The sequence below is a fragment of the Corvus brachyrhynchos genome, unplaced genomic scaffold, assembly GCF_000691975.1.
Source record: "Corvus brachyrhynchos isolate BGI_N302 unplaced genomic scaffold, ASM69197v1 scaffold258, whole genome shotgun sequence".
NCBI lineage: Eukaryota > Metazoa > Chordata > Aves > Passeriformes > Corvidae > Corvus > Corvus brachyrhynchos.
In genome coordinates, this window is record NW_008240122.1 from 2,581,013 (window position 1) to 2,598,808 (window position 17,796).

Genomic DNA, 17,796 nt, shown 5'->3' on the forward strand with positions numbered 1-17,796 from the left:
CTCTTGCTACACAGGTGACAAAATTGCTTAAAACCTCATCCATTATTGTTCTGAATCAGAGAATGTCAAATGAGCTGTGATGTAACAACTGCTAAAGCAACTATTCATTTTGGTCCAAAACCTGAAATAAACTGTTGACACATCATATTTCACATGCCAGAGAAGACAGTTTTGTCATAATGTAGTAATACTAATATATTCTACAGAAACTGTAGTAATATTAATATATTCTATGGAAACTGAGCATACTCAAATATACATATAGCACAGAATACTTTAGGCTGAGAATAATTTTGAGAATATGGTATATAAAGTACGTTAACCTCTGCTTAAATGTTATTAAGTACTACACATAATTAAGCCCAATTAATCTAATTAAACTTCCAACTGACAAGAGTTTCCAGTTGGATGAAGTTTTGCAGAGCTCTTTTGTACATGACAGCAAACATTAACCTTTCCTTTGAGCAGCTGACCCTTAAAAAGATGTCCCACTAAGAGATCATATCATATACAATATAGTCTAACCACAATCCTGACTGCTGAAAGGTCAATAATTTCCATCATCTTTCAATGTTAGGAATACATTAGGGAGATTTTTCCTCTGTGTTTCTCAAGAAAAGCCATGTTTGATGAGCTTCCTCTTCTTTGTTTCTATTTTCTCAATCTTGAATTATTGATTGCTTATACAGTAAAGCTGAAGGAGGTCCAAGAAGATATTCTGCACTTCAGACAGGATTTAACTTCTTCCATACAGGGTGTTATTCTCAAACAGAGACAAATTCTAGGTTATTCAGTGGGAATATTGTTCAGTTATAAAGCACAGAATGCGTCAATGTGCAAATACACATCCATATAATATATACACACATCTATATATGCATGTATGTATGTATATAGTCTATATTCTAAATAAATGTATATAAGCCCTGTGAAAGTCCATTCGAAAGATCTAAAGATGTTTAGAAATTAAAACCACCAGTTATTTTGTTTGCCGCCAGCCACTCAAAATTCTCCCATTAACAGAAATTTTCATTAATTTTTATGTTTAAACTCTCAAATTTCTTTTTAGGTTAAATATTGCTTGTGTTTCTCATTGGAAAAGGCACATCAATGGGACCAGGAGAGCTATGAAGCACTGTTCCCAAGGCACAACATTAACAGATTGCCTAACTGCATGAAAGTGTAGACTTTGTCTAAGCAGAGCTTTCAGGAATTTAAATATCTCAAACAGAAGACATATCCAGGTGCAGAAATATGATATGCATGTCATGCTGGGCACTGAGCTGGGTGCCAGAAGCATGGGAGTGTCTTGCTGACTCTATTTCTGTTGGTTTGGGTTTTTTATCTGAGGCTGGTCATCTCCTGTACCTTGATTTCATAATTAATTTTTAATCTTTCTTGTTTGTTTAGGATGTCTTTCTTTCAGCGTAAAGATTATATTTAATTTCTTATTTGAACAGTATGCAGCACTTCTATCCCAGTGAATACCTGAGAGCATTCTGATAACTATAAAATTCTTACACAATTGTTTCTCCTGCCTCTCATTTTAACCTTTGGCATTCCATCATATTTGGTGTTGGCAGAATAAAACACGAGTGTTCTTGCATTTCCTTAATAAAAAGCCCAAGAGAACTGCCTTAGAAATATGCAATAGCTACGAGGTGATGATCTGCTTGGCAATGAGGTGCGTGGAACATGTTCAAAAGCCCTCAAACAGGAACCAAGTGCTAATTAAAAGAAAAAGAGGACAGCAATGAATGCTGCAATGATTTTACCCATAGACTTGAGAAAACACAGATGGAGGTTCATCGAATCTGTGTTTCTCAGGGCTACTACAAGCAGAAGAAGACAGTACGTATTTAGCCTTCTTCTAAGGTGGTTGTTTAATAATAACAGACATTGTGTTTCCTTACTCTGCTCCCAAGGCTCTTTTAACAGTTATTTAATATGGATACATATTAGGGAGGAGTGTCTGGCATCTCTGGTTCTCTTCCCTTTCTAACCAAATGTCTGAACCTGAAGCTAGAGTCAGATTTCTTCTTGGCTATACTCATTCTGGCCCATGAAGGAAGAGTTTTTGGAGGAACTTCAAGAGAAAGGGTGGAGAACAAGTTAACCAGAATACCTCATGGCCTGAGCAGTTCATTAACGTGAAAGATGGGTTCAAGAATTCCTTGTTTGAAGAAAGCACAGAACTACTAATTGCTGGATGAATTAGTGGAGTATTATGCAAAAGGATGGATACTGAAGCATCTGAGTGCTTGTATGTTATCACATATAACTTCAGAGAAGATAAAGGTGGAATTTTTATGGCATTCTGCCTAAACTTGAACTACCGGAGAGTACTGTGCTGGATATACTACAGGGCTGAAGCTCCTGCCAAAAGAACAGCTCTTTCAACCATGCAGGGAGCTTCCAGGCAAAACACAAAGATAATATATATATCAGACTAGGTTAATTTAGTCCATGTAAAAAAGAATATTAATCACAGAAGAAACCAAAATAATGATGGCCTATGATTGGTTATGGTTATTTCAGAGGACTTAATAACCTGAGACTTTTTGTTGTTATTCCATTTTTGAAGTAAGGGAACAACACTTCAGAATGTGAAGGGCTTTGGATAAATAAAATGTTTAAAGAACATGACTTTCTGATTATTTTCTTTACATCTCACCTTCAATTATTTCAGAAATATTTTACCTCTACAAGATCTACCAAGTGTATCACTGTACAACTGACACAGTTCTACTCCTTCTGCAGCCAAATAAAACAAAGAAAAGTATTTGTACAAATGCAGTCAATTTCCCTAGAATTTTTTCCAATCTTTTGTCATGATCAGTACAGGCTTAAAGCCGTCTCATGATCAGATAGATAAAATACCAAGGACCCAGTTCTGCTTCCTTTACGTAGAGCAGTGGTTTGGTCTGGAGGAGCTTACCAGAGTGTCATGGAACTATCATTATATTAAAGTAGAGTACATGTTCAAATTATTCAGACCTCTTAGATGTGAAGTTGAGAGGTGTTACAGATACTTTTGCATTTTCAGCATCTAATTTAGCTATGTTCCTGTGGTCTTAACATCCTGAAAGCATAACAGAAATAAAAGACTGCTGGCAGGCTCTACTGGAAATAAAAGGGTGTCCAAAGGCTTACTATTTATTTACACGCCTAAATATAAATAATCCCCTCATGTACCACTTTTACCAATAGGCTAAAACACATAGTTTTACATGAAGGTCATACTTGTCCTCATGTTTTGGAAACATAATCTGTCTTTTAAGGTTTGCAATTCTTGTTCCAACTGTGGATTTATAAATCCCTCCACTTTCAAAGAATTAAAGAATTCTTAAGGCTTAAGATTGTTTTCATTTGGATGGAGCAAGTATTAAAAGAAAGTCCACTACAGTGTCAATATATACATGTAGACATGCACATATTTCTCATGAATATTTGAGAAGGTATAACTTGGTATCTGAAAGGCCAAGGTAATAGAAAAAAGTTGCCAACATAAACCTTCTTTTTTCTGAACACAGCTCAGAGGTGTCTCACCTTGACATGCACCACTGGAAAGAGTTTTAAATTAATAGTAATAGCTATGTTGAAATTCAGTATCAGAAATGCATTAAAATTTGAAATTATATACATTTACATGATTATAACAGCTGTTATATATAACATGATTAAAACAGCTGTTTGTTTCAGCTTAAGTCTCTTCCTTTTTCGTATTCCTCTTCCGGTCAAAAACCAGAATGATGAAAGAAGTCCAAGTTTGTCTGATTGATTTCTAAGCAGAAGCTGATGTACTGTGGGCAATATTTGGGTAAGCAGGCAAGCTTCTGGACATTTAATCAATATAGGGATCTGATCCTAGCCTATGGTAGAAACTTTTTTGCCTTTTTTTAGGCTTCGAGGGTCATAAGAAAAAATATTTGGGGCTTTTTTTGGAGTGCAGTGAAGTATAAAGGGGTGTCCCTGTTTCCCTCCCTCTGTAACCTACCACATCTCCTTGGTGCTACAGAAGGGAAGCTGAGACATTTCCACAAGGACTTTCTCCTCTGGGTGAGGGATGCAACAAAGCTTGACATGCAACATGGTCTGCAGACGGCTATGCAAATCCTTGCTTATACTTGTCAAAAATCTTACTGAACGATTTCAAAAAGGTAAAAAGTACCACTTAATTTGAAGGGCTATTCCCACAAAAATATTGTATTTTCCAGATAGACTTCAGCCTGGAAAGAAACTACTATCTAGAGAAAAGATTCAGCTCAGGGCAAAAATCTTTGGATTACCAAAGTTATTTTACTAAATTGATTGCTATAATCTAGAAAAATCTGCTCTAAAGCTAAGCATTTATAAACTTCAGATGATCCTGATATTTGAGGAGTCTAGCCCAATGCTTTACTTTCTGTTTTTTATGACCCAAGTACAGAACTGAACTTTTCCAAATTAATTCTGTGTGAAAGCAGAATTAAGCCCAGATATTGTTTGTTCCCTGTTCTTCCAGAGTCTTCCCAAATAAATTTGTTAAATTGTTTACAGTTTACTCCCATGTCTGAGGCCCTCACTGGATCAAATGTCTGTTTCACTTTGGCCTGTCTGGTTTAGATTGCAGACTCGCTGGGCTGTGGACTGCCTTTTCTGATAAACCTCTACACAGCATAGAGTACAATAGAATATGATTACTTGTCTGGAGATCTTAATATAAAAAGATCTAATATAATGCAAACATTAGGAGACATAATACCATGTCATATCATATCAATGACAGGAGATAAACAGAGTCAGCCTACAGCACTCTGTGTGGAGAGCCTTCAGAGGCCCTGCACTGAAGAGGGAATATAGAAATGGAAAGTAGTTTTAGGTTTTCCAGAGCTACAGGTTAATTCACTCTCCTTAAAAAGCCAGTAACCAGGATGAATAGGATGAAGGCCATAAAACATGAATGCCCTTTTTAATTGGAAAACAGGTAGTAAACGAGCTGCCCCTTTAGGATCAAAGACACTATTAAAAATGAAAGATATTATTACTGTTATCGTAAGGTTTTAATAGTAGCATTTATCAATAGCCCTTCTCACCAGGGAAATTGCTATAAATACCCAGCAGACTTACAAGCAGCTATATTGTTCATAACATCACATGGCTGGCCAAGCATTACCTTCTCATACTCGTTTTCTATTTCATTTTCTGCCCTTGAACCTTGGCTCTAGAAAATACATTTTTAAACAAGGAGTAGTGTATCCTCTGATATATGACTGAGGTAACAGCAGAGCTGCTGATCTTAGGCAAAATTTACCTCTGCAAAAATTTGGGATGCCACTTACTCATTCCTCTCACTGTTTAGTTTCGAGGGCTAAATAAATCTGAAAATTTGTCTCCTGAATATCTGAGATATAATAACATGCTGCATCTCTTTCTCTCACCCCATCAGGAGGCTATATTTGGTAGAATTATGCCAGATGCCTCTGGGTTCATGTTAGTTATTCAGCAAAATTGAAAGAGACAAATTAAGAGAAAACTGTTAGACAGTATAATCCCAGGGCTAGCCTTAAGATCAAAATAAATCAGTATGATAAAAATAAATTGCTTTTTTTAATCTTTCAAATTTCCTTTATAGGAAAGACAGATTTAGTATCATCAAGGTGTTAATATGCAAATGTGTGAGGAAGAAATACTTTCCAAATGACTGTTCACACTTTCCTTGGGTGAAAATCCTGTACTTCTACCCCTTTCCCTTCTGCTAGTGTGGGGATTGTGGCAGAACTTCCCTGTGCTCCTGGGACCTCTCCAATACTGAAGTGTTTCAGATTGGCAGCTGTTTTGCAAGGACATTGTCTCGTGTTCTCACCTAGCTGGGGAAAATCTTCTCCACTTTTTCTTTTAGGATGCAGAGGTTAGGAGACAGAATCATGAAATGAGGGCATATTTCTTCTGATCTGAACCCACTCCTTTGTCTTTCCAACTCTTGTCTTTCTGTCCCTCTTAATCATAGAACTAGAGGATAATTGAGCTGCAAGGGACCTCAGGAGATCTCTAGTCCAAGCTTCTACTCAAAGTAGGCTCAGCTTTAAGATCAGTTCAGGCTATTTGGTGCTTTACTCAGACAGGCATTCAAAACCTCCAAGGACAGAGATTGCATCTTTTCCATACTGTATTTAGTTTTTAGATGAAGGCTCGCAATGCCAAGTGAAGGACTTCTTTCCCTTTCCTTGATCTAACTCTCTGTTTTCCTCGTGATTCAGCCCAGAAAGTTATTTGTCTCCTTTGCTGCCAGAGCACACTACCAGCTCATGTCCACCCAGTCCCTCAATTCCCCTCCTGCAGAGATGCTCCTCAGCAGGTCAGTCAACGGCCTGTACTGCTGCAGGAGTTCATCTGTTTCCAGATGCAGGACTTGGAATTTGTACTTTCCAAGTTTCAGAAGGTTCCTGTTGGCCCATTCCTCCATTTGCCTAGGTCTCTCTGCCCTAGATTTCACTGACTGGTCCATTCAGTCTGGCGTCATTTGCAAACTCAGTGACCATGCACTCCATCTCCTCTGGCAAGGCCTTGGTGAAGATGCTAAACAGGTCAGGTCTGGCAGGCCCGATGTACTCATCATCAGCTTACAGGCAGCTTGGTCCACTTCCTTCAAAACCTGAATAATTAACCCTTTTTTTACCCATCTTATGAACATTTTCCTTGTTCAGCCTTTTATTATGAATGTAGAGGCAAAGATTACTAGTTTCCATTTGAGTTTTTTCTCCTTTTTGCACTGTAGCTCCTTCATGAGTTTTCTGCTTGGACAAGCTGGTGTCCTGCTACATCTCCTTGTTCTTCTGTGTATGGGGATGGACCATTCCTGTACTTGAAGGATACTGTCATTAAGGATCTGCAAACTCATTCTGAGTTTCTTTCCTCTCTCATGGTTTCCCATCTACCATTTTCCAGAATAACCTTCAATCTGCTCTCCTCCTTCAGGATCTTGAGCTCCTATTTCATGGTGCCTATAACCGAGGGTATCACTGATTATTACAAACCAACTAGTCCTGTCTTGTCAAGTGAATAGCAGATACAGCTATATGTCATCCCTCTTTGGTATAGTACCTGACCATACCTGACCATGTACGTTGCTGCCCTTCCAGCAGATATCAGAGAAAAGAAAGTTCTCCAAAAGAACTAGGGTCACGGTACAAAGACTTCCTGAGTTGTTTAAACAAGGCTTCATCTACTCCCTCATCCTAAGGAGACAGTCTGTAACACAATTCTCTTTGTTCTGAATATCGTGTATCCCTCCCTAACAACCTTTCAGCCATGTGAGCTGTCCCACCACAATAACCCCAGTGATGATGCAGTTTGGTGACCACAAGCAGAGCTCTAGTTCCTCCTGCCTTTCTTTGGTTGTGGGTATTTGTGTACACATCCTCGAGGTGGGCCTTCTTTTCCCCTTTTCCTCACTCCTGAGGTCTGCCTTGTACACATCACCCTGATATCACCCTATTGCATCACCTTATCTGTAAAACTGAGTATGGTAGATAAGGAAAGCTAAGAAAAATAGATTAGATACAGATACAGATAGGTAGATATGGATGTTAGACCTTAGAATGGTGAATTAACACATTCTGAAGACAAATGTCAAAGGCTAGTGCAGCTGACAATCCTCTGAGTGTGCAGATACTCTGACATGCTGAGGGCAGAAAATGGAAAAGTGCAATGCAAAACACGCAAGAGGAGGCTGATACCTTCCTGTATTATTCCCCAATTAGCAGATGGTTTCTGAATAATCCTAATATCTACACCACCTAAGATAAAATCTTGTTAGATAGTTTAATGTGACACAGAGTAATCTTTAAATCATAAATGTAAACCAGACCTCTTCATGATATTTTAGATTTCTACTGCAGATGTTTTTTCATTATTTCCTCCTTCTTACCATGCAAACCCCAGAAAGGCCGTTGACACCATTTTCTTTCTTAATTAAATAGCTACAAAATCCAGTGTCATTAGTTATGACAATTTTTCCATGTTTTAAAGTATTACTAAGACCAGTATTGTTAACAATGCATTGATGCATTGTAATAATTGCAGCTTTCTAAAAATAATCTACTAAAAAAGATTTCTAAAATGTCATTGTCACACCATAACTGTACCTAGTTTGTCTATATCCTCAGCTTTACATTTAACTGTGCATTTAAAATGTATGCATTTACTTCTTTGTCGGGAGCCTGTAGTTAATTTTGGCTGGCTGATGGTAGGTTGGTGTGCAAGAGTTGGCACAGTGAGCACAGTTTGCTCCATTAACAGTTTTACCTTAAGGTATTTCATAGGCTGTGCTTATCTTATCTGGCAAGAAGAGAACACAGCTCCTGGCAGTTAGATCAAAAATGTCATTAACAAAAGTTAGTGGTCAGCTAAATTTAGTTATTTTGCACTTGGGACTGAGGTTTGGGATTGAATGACAGAAAATGGGGTATTAATGGTTGATCTTTTGAGACCAATACCCTCCTTCAGGTTTTATGAAGTACAAATACTGAGCAGTCATTAAAATTAATAATAATTTAGTGGCAGCTCTTTTTAGTTTGATAGTATAGCCTGTCTTTTCTGCAATAAAATCACAATGTGATCAAATATGAAAACTTTGCAGACAGTGATAGACGTTGTAATCTTCTACTTGCAGCTCTGGGGTTGCTAAGTTTCCTTGCTTTATATTTTACAATGCTCTTCAAGTCCAAACAAACTGAAAGCATTCTGTCTTTTTTTCCATCTGTCCTTATTGTTCTCACAATGAAGTCACTAACCATGAAATTAAGTCTGCAAGTAAAGTTCCTGAGCAGAGGGTGTTAGCAATATGAATAATGTATTGCTCATAACTTAAATTGAGTCAAGCGCACTGTCTATAGATATGACTGAAGAAAAAGAAGTAAGAGTATGAAATTCTCACAGTGGCCAAGTTCACTATTAATGGAATTACAACTGTCATCAGACACAGTAGATTCATAATTGTATTTCTGAGTTATTCCCATTCCAGAATAATGACTGTAAACTGAACATTAAGCATTATTGAAGCATTTATCCTCTTCATGAGAATGAATAGTGTTATTATTCATTATTATAGCAGACTGGTATGAATGCCAAATGCTTTTAAAGTTTCCTACATAATTTGTAACCAAAACTCCACTAAAGTGATAATTTTCTCTGTTCAGCCTCATCATCTCAGCGACTGAAGAAAGAGCAAAATACTTCCTCAGCCTACCCATGAAATAGGTGCCAGTGGCAAGGGGTCATAGAATTCCAGAATCACAGAATGGTTTGGCTTGGAAGGGACCTTGCAGATCATCTCATTCAAACCCCTCCTCCATGGGCAGGGACACCTTCACAAGGGCGGGTTGCACAAGGCCTCATTCAAACTGGCCTTGAACATTTCCAGGAATAGGGCATTCACAGCTTCTCTGTGCAACCTATTTCAGTGCCCCACCACCGTCACAGTAAAGAATTTCTTCCTAGTGTCAATATACTCTCTTTCAGTTTGAAGCCATTACCTTTTGTCCTATCACTACATGTCCTGGTGAAAAGCCCCTCTCCCTTTATGCAGCTGGACCCCTTTAGGTACTGGAAGGTCCTCTAAGGTCTCCCTGGAGCCTTCTCTTCTCCAGGCTGAATAACCCCAACTCTCTCAACCTGTTTTCATAGGAGAGGTTCTCCAGTCCTCTGAGCATCTTCTTGGCCCTCTTCTGGACTCAGTCCAACAGGTCAGGAAACTGTTTAGACAATGCTCAGGTGAAGCAAGATAATTAACACACAAATTAAAAATATGTCCTCGCATATATATGAATATTAAGGTTCTTTACTGTCATTCAAAACACAACAGAGTTTACTGAGGATCAAAAATCTTTCACAAAATTAAAAAGACAGTGATTACTGAAACTTTTCAGTGCCTATTCCAACCACAGGATAACAGGATTTTTGGAACAAAAAATGCGTCATCTCATATATCATAAAACTGTCAGCACAGTCAGGTACCACTCCTGACCATTGTGCATGATTAAAGTATAAATAGATAAGGATAAGAATGATAACAGCAATTGTTAGAAGATAATTCTGAAATTCTTTCCACTTCTGCTTTGTAAACTAGGACCTCTGGACACGCAATGCAGAAGTGGGAAAAAACAAAAAATATTGGTATCTTGCCATCATTATCTTCTCTATTTATCACAAGCAAATTATACAGAAACAATTCCTGTATCCAGACCACACATGTTATGTTCTGATCGTGCTATGATTCATTATTTTTTTCTAAATAAGGAGTATTGCTTTGGATATTCAGTTGCTGGAAACGAAATTAGAATGTCCATATCCAATACTCGTGCTGAGTAGCTGAGTTTCTTTTTTTACTAGTAGAGTGCTATCTGTCATATCTCTGACAATGTTATCTTAAATGACCTCTACCCTGTTTGGAAATGCCAGCAGAAGATGAATAGAGCTGGAGACTGGTTTAAAACTCAGACCTGTGTTATTATGTGAAGCTGACACTCGTGCTGTCCCCCTAGTGCTTTTTTATCTCCTCGTGTCTTTTCTACTAGAAAGGTCTCTTAGCATTAATACGTAGTACCATTAATACCATTTCCATTCTCCATTTGCTACACATCTTTGATATTATGGTGTTGTTCACAAGGTCTTTATTGTAGGCACCATCCTGAGAATACTGCCACATCCAAGTGGCAATAGTAACCCAGAAGGCTGCAAACACACGCTCAAACTGAAGGCCAAAGGCTTAAGTCAGAAAATGGCATATTGCTGTTTGTCTACCAGTAACCCCAGTAACATTTTTCCTTGAAGACTTTTTAATTTTCATTTACTTTAACAGTAAGTTTTACACCAGAAGGTAGAATACACCACTGCAAGACTGATGCAAAAGACTGGATTCTCTAATGAAACACTAAAAAAGATAAGGAAATGAAAAATATTGAGAAAGATAAAAGAGCCTTCTTCCTCAAAAAGTGTCTGTCTGTATTTCCAATTACAGTGCTTCACCCTGTTCTAACCCTTTTTGCAACACAAAATTCAACACTTTTCATGCAGCCTCTGCCTGACCCTAAGATGGATGCTTTTTAACACTGATGTAGTAACTTTTCCATATGCAGCTTGAAAAGCTTTTAACAGACATTGCAATTACAAAGCTATGTAAAGGTGAGCTGGGATTACGAGTAATAATACAGTAAGAACTTAAGTCATCTTTTTTTGTTATAGACTTTTCATGGAAAAAGGAGCTCGATAGGCTGCCTTATACAAAAACAAATAGGAAACAACGATGAGATTGACTGATGTTCCTTATCTGAAGATTGAGTTTCAAGTGCTAAATAGATTGAAGCTTAGAGAAAAGGCTTGAGAATAACCAGAATTTAAATTTTTTTTCTATCTTCCAATTTGATCCCAAATTTCTTTTAGATTATTTGAAATAAGAAAATCAAAACCTAATACCATGGTAGTTTCTTGGATAACAAAATAATCCAAATATAATAGGGTAAAGAAAAGCAAGGCATCTGGGGAAATGTAGCTTATCTTAGCAAATACTTTAGAAATTTCTGTCTCCTGGTGGAACATGATGCATAAAAATGAGGAGTCCCGAGTACTAAGATGGTTCCTTTCTTAAAAAAATAGAAAGTAGTAAAGAAGTTAATATGTTCTTGACTGAGAGATAAGAAACTTTTATGCTGTGGTTATAGTATTAAACATTCTAATGAGTAGGAGATAAAATAAATAGATTATAATAACCTATTAAAATATAGATTTTCGTATTTTTATATTGTCTTGCATTATATGTTGGTGTATATTGACTGATGAGACATCAGTTGATCTGTGATGTTTAATGTATAAATTCATACCATTTAAGCACAGGAAAGTATATGTCCTTCAAAATACCCCGTCTGTAAGTGTGCATGACCATGCAGATGTAAAGTCAGTAGCCAATCTCTGCAGAACACAATATTACAGGGACACCTAACAGATACGTAGCATTCCCAGACCATATTATGAACCTTGTGGAAAACAACCTAGAAAAACTGCTTCTTCCATTTTTGCCATTAGCAGCTTTATGAATCTTTGACTATGCAAAGCTGGTCCCTTAATGATCTAGTTTAAGTAATACTTAAGAAAAAAACAGAAAAAAAAAGAAAAGATAAACAGAGTATACGTACGGCTCTTCCTCATCTCCCTAGCCTTAGACAGGAACTTGTGTGGATGATTTGGAATAGGTGCAGTGAGTTGAAAGGAAGACATAAAATAAAAGTGCCCGTCCAGTGAACAGAAAAGTGGGCCCTTCACTTCTTTGTGCGTGTAGAAATCAAATTGCCAGAAAGTATCCAGCCTGAAAAAATCCATCCTTCAGAAGACTGACTACTTAAATGGGGCTTAGCTTTCTTAATATTTCTCATTGCCCACCAGTGATTCAGTAAGTGCCTTTCTACTATTAAAAATCAGTCCAAGATTTTAATGAGACAGAAAAGTTGGTTCAGTGAATTCCAGCTGTGTTTTTTCTAGAGTCAGGGCAGCATTTCTGAGTATGACAGAAAGCATAGTTTCTCTGCAGGTGAGCTGCCTTTCTTTTTTTTTTTTTCAACTAATTGCTCGGTCTCTTCCTTTCCTCTCCCCTATGACTGAAGACAGCATGTCTATTAATGTCTGGCAAAGTAGTGGAGAAAAAGTTGCTGGCAAAGGCCAATGCAAAGAGAACCACAAATCTCCAGCGCTCTCGGTATGCACACTCAGCAGTAGTGTGGTGTCACGACTCCCATCAACCATTCCTTCCCATCACACTCCCTCCATCTTCCTTTTCTTATTCCCTGTGTTGTTCTCAGGCCAGCAGCTATGTGTAAACAGGATGTGGGAGCTGTAATGAAATGTATTGAAGTTCTGTACACCTCCCTCCTCACCTCTGGCTGCAACATGCATCCTGCCTGGAACATCTGCTTCAGATAAACACAGAGAGAGTTCAGGCTGTGCAGTGAAGGACACAGCCTGGGGTTCTTCGGCCTACTCTTGTCATCCTCGTTCTTTAACATTTAAAAAACACAGAAAAAGCATTTTACTTCTAACTGGAGGGCAGGCTTCCTAAAAAGTTACTGCTGAATAATTGTAAATAGCCTTCTGCCCTATATTTAATAATCAAAAGATATTCTTATTAAATTAAGAATAATACAACCTATTATTTGTTTGCATATTAATTCTAGTAATGTTAACTGAACAGTGCACATTCATATGCTGTTGATACCTTTGATGTAACTGGAGATGGATTTTCATGGTTGGCAGTGCAGTTTTTAAAAAATTGCCTCTGGTAATATGGCTAAAATAGATCATAGGGCTTTATAGATCATAGGGCATCACAGTCACTCAGAAAGGATTTCATTACAGCTTGAAAACTGAAAGCCAGAACAATGTAAGTAGTGGCAACTTTTCAGTAAATTCCACTGCAGGCAGACTGGGAGATCCTGGGAATTCTGCAGTCAAAAAGGGCAACTTTGGAGTCTCTAATGACCAGGTAACCCTGAGTAATATACAGCCAGTGCAGCTCTCTGTGTCAGTTTAGACATGTGTGTTTATGTCATCATCACAGGCATCTCAGTGGACAGCCTGATTTTTAATATTAAATCTTCTGATACAGGAAAAACTGAATGTCAAAATCATTCAATATAAAAAGAAAAACAGATATCATATCCTGACTTATCCCAAGGGTAACAGAGAGGCCATAAATACCTGCATGGACACACCCACAGAGCCCATGGACATGTACATCCAGCAGGCTGCCTCCAGACTCAGAGACAGAGGTTGAAGGGCTGTTGCTGGCACCGAGGAGGCCATGAGGCTGCACCTTTACTTACACCTAAGTGCAGAAAGGGAACGCCTTTCCCCTCCTACTTGCCACCAGATCCCCTCCTGTTCTGGCCTGACCTCTAACCCTTCTTGTTGCCCCATCCATGGAGCATAAGAAACCAATTCTGCCTGCAATGCTGAGGAGGTTTTGAGGCAGTATTGCCCCTGCACACACGTACATGTGCACTCACACACGCTCACAAGAGAGTTAAGCAGGAACAGGGCTGCGTGCATAAGGAAGACAGAAGCCCACAAGTAGAAATAAGGTAGAGAATAACATTAACAAATCTACATTTCTACTTTGACAGACTTAAGGAGGATAGACATTTTCAGAGATAGTAGAGGGTGACTAGAGACTAACAGACTTTTGAACCAAACCCCTATTTAACTTTGCACACATTTCTTGGCATTTATTTTCTGAAGCTCTTGTACAAGTATTTCGATCAATACAGCTGATCAAGCACAGCCATCTGCAATGTTACTGTCTAAATCTGGATTAACCGCATATTCTGCCTTTACAGTAAACTGACAGAAATAGCACTTCTGGGGTACCACTCACCTCTTGTTAGAGTTGATCTCTAATATGTCCAGTGAACCTTCTATTATATAAATTTAGCCACATGGTGCCTGTTTTCTCCGAGGTCAAAAGCCAGACCCACGTAACCTTGCCTACAGAGGAAAACATTTCAAATATATGAGATGGCTCTTACACTTCATGACACTAATTTAAGCAAAATTTTGAGGAAAACATTCTCAAATGAATGAAATAAAATTGAAATACTTTAAATTAAACTAAAAGTATCTCTTTTTTATATACTGTGGACTCGCAAGCAATCTTGCAGATGCTTTTGGAATTTTTTTATTTTCTATCATTTTATATATATATATATAAAGGATTGGGGGCAGGGGAGGCAGGCTTGGATCTCTGTGGTGTTTGGGGATTTTTTTTCTCCTTTTATAGAAAAGAGATCCACAAAATAAAGCATCTAGTTTTAATTAGATGTTAGATTCAAAATTCAAATTCAAATTCAAAATTCAAATTCATTCAAATGGGGGTTTTTTGCAATATATCGTACTCACAAAGGTCTCACTTCTTTTACCACTGAGAAAAACAAATTATCAGTGGAAGCAAGACATTTCAATTAATAATTCCATTGTAAGCTGGGATCTGACTTGTACTTTGATTAACCTGAACTTATTGAGAAAGTATGGATGAGAAGACAAAACTATGATAGCATAATCTCTTCTGCAAAAGTATTTTGTATGGAGAACTGCTAACTCTATACAGTATGGGAATATTTAATCCCTGCAGAGAAGTGCAGAAACTCAGAACTATCTCCACTTCTTTACACCTTTCAAACTGAACCAGTACCTAACAACCAAGATGAAATCAGGGCTCATATCACAAGGTGCTATAGAAAGGCATAAACAAATAAAAAAACAAAGGGAAAATGGAGCTGCAGCAATGGGGAGTTGCTCAATGTCACTCAACAGGTTCATAGCAGGACTGAAAGCTGTGCACTTGCAGTCCCCCTGTCTGGAAACTATCCTCAATTCCCTACTATCACATGAGCCTTTTGAATCAGGGCTGCATGCTCATCATCCCCAAGGTAATAAAGTTACAAGATTTCTTCTAAAAACAAGAAGCACCTCATCTTTGCAGAGGGAGCAGCAAGGCTCTTGAGGGTGTGACATTTCAATGCAAATAAGCTGTAGCTCTGAGGACATAAAAGCCAGACTCCTCACAGTAAGCAACAACAGGCCAGTACACTGTGTAGTGGGAGTCAGGAGTATCATTTCCTGCGTACATATGAAAAAACTAATACAGATATGATTCCTTTTAATGTGATCAGTCCTGGGTCTAGGCTGTAACAGGTCCTGTTTGGCAGCTCTTGCTTAGGCTCAGTACAAGGAGGAACTTTATTACAGGGCCTAGGGTGTTCTAGAATTTCTTACTCATCTGATTTTTAAGGGTAATTTCAGCCTTTTCTAGCTGTCTCAAATCCATTTTGGAAAATGCTTATTTAAAAGGAGTTGGAATAAAATAGGCCCAGAAATAAAATCTACAGACATTACAAAACAGTACGTTCTCATATTATCCCCCATCATTTTTACTCTCAAGCCACAGGAATCACAAATGCTGGCTTTGCTTGCCAGTTTCACTGTAACCACCTAGCAGCACTAACTCAGAGTCCACTTGCTGTTAAGCTCACATTCAGCTCTCCAAAATGTATGTAAAGCTTCATAAATATGATTTGTCCTACTGCCAGTACAGAATCCTTGTTATTCTTATAAACTACGTACATCTTCCAGGCAGAAGGTAAAGGCAACCTGTAGTGGCCACCACTGCCTGAACAAATAGGAAAAGGACAATGTTGTTTTCTTTACATTTCTGACATGACACATCAGAAAGAAATGCCAGATCAGGGTCAAGTTACACTAAGCTGCACTGTGCTTTTTGGTCTTGTGATGCGACGTAAGCTCTTACAGAGCAATGAAAGAATTGTAATGTAAAGAAAGGCTTTTGAAAGATCTGCTAGAAGGAATTAATTGTTGAGCATAGGAAGAAATTAAGTGGCTGGTGTTCCTCAAGAACTAAGTGCTGGCTCCAAGCAGTGCTCCAGGGTTGTGCCCTGCTTGAATGAACAGACCAACCCACATATCCCATGTCAGCATCAGAGGCCACCCAATGCCACTGGAGAGTGCCAAGTGGCTGGAGGGGACTCTATTGCCCAGCTGTTTGGGGGCAGCTGCAGTAAAGAGACCATGCAGCCCACGCTGTCCTCTGGCCCCATGACTGTGGGGACTCCATTTTGCTCCCCCTTTCAGTGACTCAACACTGTCCTATTCCATGCTTTTTTTGGGCAGTAGACGATATCTAGTCACTCAGGTTGGGTTAGCTAAGGCATTAATCAGACACAGACAAACAGGAGAGAGGCAGCAAAACTGCAATGCTACTGGCACAGCATGATAATAAGGAATGAAATGGAGGCCCTGCATCTTTTCCCACCCTTATATACTTTTCCCTTCTTTACCTTCAAAGCCAAATATCTCAAGCCCTGTAGATTCTAAAAACTCTTACAGCTGGAGTGGCTCAGGAGGATTACGAGACATGGAAATGTAAAGGGATCAGAGAAAAGGCAGGCGAAAGGCAGAAGACAACAGAACTAGGCAGGAAATAAAGAATAGTGGAGGTAAGGAGAAAAATCACAGAAAGTGAAGGGACAGAACTTATCCATAGTAAAGGCTTAAAAAATAGACATTTTACATTCATTTCCTACAAACTAGAGGGTGAAGTGAGAACCAAATGTAGATGACACCTGTAATTTCAAGCAAACATCACTGTTATTGTGCAGTCCTGGGTTTAGAAGGGTTACTCTTGAGATTCAAATCAAATCTTTCATCCTGTGTAATATGTGTTTTCCTTTATTTTTTAAAGAACTCTAGAAACTTCACCACTTATGGGAAGCACTTCTTAAAGCAGGGCTTCACATGCAAAGGATGGTAGCTCTGTCCTACAAGAGTACTGTGTACACAGTTCTGGAGATGATGATGTTTATAGCAGCATTACTGGGTCTTTAGGTGTGGAGGTAGAAGCTGAGAGAGAGAAGGAGAAAAATTCTTCTTTTTGGAGAAGAACCAGAAAATTAGCCTAGACAGAAACAGATGCAAATGATAATGGCAAGATCTATTAGTACAGAGCCAGACAAGAATAGCACTTATTAAACCTATTCCTTGTAATACTCAGCATGTACTAAAGTACACTTATTCTTCTCGGCTTTCAGGAAGGAAGCAATCCCAGCACTCCTCATGCATGCTGGGACAGTGATGGTGATTATGGCTGGAAGCATATGGAAGAGAAAGTTTCCTTCTTCTATTTGCACCCTCCATAATCCCTACAGTGGCAAATCCATATTTGGAAGCCTGTCGAGTAAGCTTTTTTTAGAGCTGTTT

The 17,796-nt window shown here is 38.4% G+C and overlaps 1 long non-coding RNA gene across 3 annotated transcripts in view; it reads right to left on the bottom strand.

The window, feature by feature from the left end:
* Positions 1-17,796, bottom strand: part of LOC108449240 — a 76,312-nt gene that overhangs the window by 11,156 nt on the left and 47,360 nt on the right. For all 3 annotated transcript variants that reach the window (XR_001865393.1, XR_001865391.1, XR_001865392.1), the window contains one exon: positions 14,402-14,511. This is a non-coding gene — a long non-coding RNA (uncharacterized LOC108449240). The remainder of the gene's footprint in view (positions 1-14,401; positions 14,512-17,796) is intronic.